This window comes from Antechinus flavipes, chromosome 4 (assembly GCF_016432865.1).
Source record: "Antechinus flavipes isolate AdamAnt ecotype Samford, QLD, Australia chromosome 4, AdamAnt_v2, whole genome shotgun sequence".
Taxonomy (NCBI): Eukaryota; Metazoa; Chordata; class Mammalia; order Dasyuromorphia; family Dasyuridae; genus Antechinus; species Antechinus flavipes.
In genome coordinates this window covers 245,998,195-246,003,223 of record NC_067401.1, presented here as the reverse complement: position 1 = coordinate 246,003,223, position 5,029 = coordinate 245,998,195, and the positions used below count along the sequence as shown (strand labels likewise).

Below are 5,029 nucleotides of genomic sequence, written 5' to 3'. Positions count from 1 at the left end.
TAACCTATTCCACTGATCAACTAATCTGTTCCTTAGCCAATACCAAATGGTTTTGGTAACTGCTGCTCTATAATATAATTTTAGATCTGGCACAGCTAAGTCACCTTCATTTGATTTTTTTTTCATTAATTCCCTTGAAATTCTTGACCTTTTGTTTTTCCATATGAACTTTGTTGTTATTTTTTCTAGGTTATTAAAATAGTTTTTCGGGAGTCTGATTGGTGTAGAGTTAAACAAATAGATTAGTTTAGGTAGTATTGTCATCTTTATTAGATTTACTTGCCCTATCCAAGAGCATTTAATATTTTTCCAATTCTTTAGATCAGACTTAATTTGTGTGAAAAGTGTTTTGTAGTTTTGCTCATAAAGTTTCTGATTTTCTCTTGGCAGATAGATTCTTAAGTATTTTATACTATCAGTAGTTACTTTAAATGGAATTTCTCTTTGTAACTCTGTTGTATTTTGTTAAGATATGTAAGAATGCTGATGATTTATGTGGGTTTATTTTGTATCCTGCAACTTTGCTAAAGTTATGGATTATTTCTAATAACTTTTTAGTAGAATCTCTGGGGTTCTCTAAGTATACCATTATATAATCAGCAAAGAGTGATAATTTGCCACAATTTTGGAATGAAAATGCAAAAACAAGACATCTCCTATTCTCAAGGAACTTATATTCTATTAGAGGGAAACCACTTTCCAAGGAGTGTTGACCTATAATTTCAGTGACCTATAAATTCAATTAAAAAATAAGCAGCTATGTTAAACCTAAAACCCATATTGAGCACTGAAAGCATTAATGGGAGGGATACTCTTATTAATATTTTGAGGAGTCCTTAGGACTGGAATTTGTTTTAGATATATCCCTAGAATTTTACCCTAGTATGAGAAAGAGACAGAGGGAAAGAATCTGTTACCTTTTTGCAGTAAGGTAATCCTGAAGAAACTAAGGTTGATGTGAAACTAGCAGCCTTTTACTGGAGCTCCCTAAGATGCTGGATATAAAAACTGAAAGTTATAAAATAGTGCCCAATATTAACTATCAGGTACCCAATAAATTAAAATAATATTCCTCTCATTCTTCTTTGTGATTTAGAGATTGCTTCCAATTTTTGAATGCAGTGCCTAGGATTTGTTTACAAGTAAGATAAGTAAAATTCTGGTAAATAAATGCAAGAATTCTACAATTCTGCCTCTTCTCCTTTCTTGTAGTTTCTTATATTTAGAATATTTTTCTGAAATAAAGTTTTATTGATAATAATTGTTTTAAACTATATTTATTCTCAAAGAATTCAGTAAAGGACAAAATCACCAAAATAGATAGTATCTGCTATCTGAAAACTAGCCTAATTAAATGCAGAGAGGTTCATCACCAGAACATAAATCAAACAGGTATAGAGGTTTTGGCCATATAGTGTAAGAAAAGATGAAAATATAAAATGAACAAAGATCTTATATGCTTTCTTCTGCTCCTGCAATGAGAATGAAAGAAAGATAGAAAAGAGAACAGCTGAGAATCAAACAGCTCTTAGACCGTCACAATATAACAATATAGTTGTTAGTACTCCAAATATATCTTTGTCCAACAAGTAAGGAGTTAATGCACTGCTGAAGTGATTTAACCACATCACATTGAATTGAATCAATACTTTGAATCAAGTCAGAAGACATGAAGACAATGAATCTAAATTGAAGGATAGGTCACAATTTTTTTCCCCAAAGGGATCAATAAAGGAGTTTTTAGAATTGTGTACTAAAACAGTCAGCTGAGTGAAGTTTTCAGCTGATTCATATTAGGACAGAGTCAGAATTGATTACATTGACCAAGAATTCCAATGATGACAGTTGCACTTCCACACCAACCAGAGTTGAAGAAAGATGAAGCTTTTCCTAAGGATTTATTTTTTGTTTTAACTTGGATAGCCTATTTGTGAGGTGGGGTATTCCCAGAATGTGCATATACTCAGAATGATCAAGCTCTTTGCTTTACTTTGATGGATGATAATGTGCTACACATCAAATTCTATTTGTACTACAAGTACATATCTCACTAATGCTGTCATGGAGTGTCATACACCTTTCTTTTCAATGATTGTTTCATTCAAGAGATTCCCTAAAACACACAAGTACTTCTCTTGATTTTGTGCTTAATCCTTTGCTCCTTATAAGAAATGGAAGGCATGGAGGCTTAATAGATAAGAGATTGGTGCCTCCTGAAAAAGAACTGCTTGATAATTTGTTCTGCTCTGTGGAGCAGTACAGGAAATAGCCACAGCAGTAATTCTGGCTAGGGCCATGATCGTCACAAGCTGTGAGACAGAGAGCTGGTACCTAAGGAAATGAAAAAAAAATATATTAGAACTGTTATTATCTGTATTTTACAATAGAAGTACTCCATAATAGATAACAGCATTCAAGGTTCTCTTTTTATTTATCTTACCTTACATCTGCTGAACAAAACCAGAGTATAGACAAGCTCTGTAGAACAGAGGCTTGTTCTAATAAGTGTTGCCTAAAATGAAATTCTTGACATACCAATCATTCTCTGAAGCATTATCATTTTTAATATGAAACATTTGGAGATGGTTTTAATGAATGTTTTAAACTGACTTATCTACTTTTTTGTGGTGAAGAAAGTATTTCAATAACTATTAAAAAAGGAACCTTTATTATTGATTGGGAGGGGCATTTGAATCAAGAAGTACATAGGTTGATTTTTATTGTTTGATTAATGAGGAAGAAGACCTTAAGGATTTTAGGGAAAAGAAATTAATTAGCTAATAGTTGGGAGAATGAGAAATACATTTCCCCCTTTTAGAGGAAGGAAAACTTAAAAGGGTTTACTTTTTAAAGTGGACAACAATAAAAGTCAGCTAAAAGAAAAAGTGATACAGGGGATAGAATGTTAAACCTGGAGTCAGAAAGATTCTTCTTGAGTTCAAATATGTTCTTAAATACTTCCTCGTTGTGTGATTCTGGGAAAATCATTTAACTGTGTTTGTCTCATTTCCTTCATCTCTAAAATAAACTGAAGAAATGACAAACCATTTCAGTATCTTCACCAAGAAATCCAAAATGGAGCCGCAAAGAGTCAGACATTACTGAACAACAGCAAAAATAAGAGGAATGCCAAAATTGAGCTAAGATAAGCACAAAATAATTTATTTAGAAAGAAAAGGAGGTAGGAAGGCATGTTTGGTATTTTAGCTCAAATATATGTTAACTTTCCAAACAAATTCCAGATTATAAGGAATCAAATGAATGACACGTTTTAATACAGATGGATAGATAAATATTCTTTTACTAAATATAAACCATCATCAAGAATTTATAGATGAAATTATTTTGGTCCTTACCAAAAGAAAATTATCCAGATAAATAACAACTCACTACAGGAGGATAAAAAAATAATTATGTCACAATATCTCCTTTTCTACTTCAATAACAATTTAAATAAGATTTTGCAAAAAGAAATTCAGCTGCATCAAATTCCAATTTTCTATAATTAATGGTTATAAATACGCTTAAAATTCTTAATGCTCAAAGCCTAATTAACCTATTATGACCGTAGGTTTTGGCAAAACATATAATACCTGAGACATATTAAAAAAATAAAGTGGATTATGTGGTAATGGAACACTACAAGAAGTTATGGGAATGAGAGACATGAAGGGTAACCCTTCTTCATAGATAAGAATAGAAAGAAGATAGTTAGTTGGAATTCAACACAGAGTCCTTTAGAAGAGGCAGAATCTTCCAATATGGGAATTGTACTTATTAGTATGTATCTTTTACCATGCCAGTTGATGCTGGCATGGAGGAAGGCTTATGGTTCCAGCCTTCATACTTGAGCTGAGCCTGAAAGCTGAGCAATCAGGACAGGAAATGCTGCCCTGTCAAAATCTCTGTCACTGAACTGAGAGAGCCTTAAAGATAGATGACAGGAAGCCTCCTGAGAGGTCAGGTACGCCTCCTTAGCAAAGGCTTTGGTGCCACCGCTGCCACCCCTGGGAGCAACTTGTCCCTCTCCCTCTCCAGTCCCAGCCTGTACACATAAAGATGAGTAGCTCAGAGGACGTACCATGGATCTTATGGTTCCGTGGGCTTTGTGGCAATCAATTTTTCTGTGAGATGAATGAAGACTATATCCAAGATAAGTTCAATTTCAACAGCTCAACAAACAAGTGCCCCATTAGAGACGGGTACTAGACATGATCCTCAACTTGGAACTTGATGAGGAATTGGAGGACAATTGCAACCAGAATGAACTGACTGAGCAGACAGCTGAGATGTTGTATGGATTATTCACGCCTGCTACATCTGTACAAACAGTGGCATTGTCCAGGGGTTGGACAAATACCAGCAGGGAGACTTTGGCTATTGTCTCCATGCATATTGTGAAAATCAGCCCATGTTGGCCATTGGATTGTCAGACATACCAGGTGAGGCCATGGAAAAGCTGTACTGTCCTAAGTGCATTAATGCTTACACCTCCAAGTTATCAAGGCACGATTACACAGATGGTGTGTACTTTGGCACTGGCTTTCCCCACATGTTCTTCATGGTGCATCCTGAGTACAGGCCCAAAAGACCTGCCAACCAATTTGTGCCCAGGCTGTATGGCTTCAAGATCATCCACAGCCTATCAACTGCAGCTTCAAGCAACCAGCAACTTCAATAGTTTTGTCAAGACCATCCACTGACTTAGCTCCTCTCCTTCCCCCCAATGCCTCAGTCTATGATACTATTCCCTCTCCCCCAGTACACACACCTTTTCAGAATCCCTAATGATTTTTAGTTTAAATCAAGAAGTTATTATTTTGGTGGTGTGGTGGAAGTATGAAATAATGTGGAGGAAAAGGCAAAAAAAAAAATAAGAAAAAGAAAAAAGAGAGATGATAGGAGCTAGAACCACTGTCTTCTGGAGCTCCAACTAAAGTTAAGCTGACATGTGTTGATCAGATCCAAAGAGCATTTGAGACCCTGACAAGTTAGTACAGTTGGGTAATGATCAGTCTAATTTTTGCTG

At 35.0% G+C, this 5,029-nt stretch overlaps 1 pseudogene; it reads left to right on the top strand.

Annotated features, from left to right (window-relative positions):
• Positions 1–4,059: 4,059 nt before the first annotated feature.
• On the top strand, positions 4,060–4,703 carry LOC127561925 (casein kinase II subunit beta-like; annotated as a pseudogene).
• Positions 4,704–5,029: the final 326 nt, after the last annotated feature.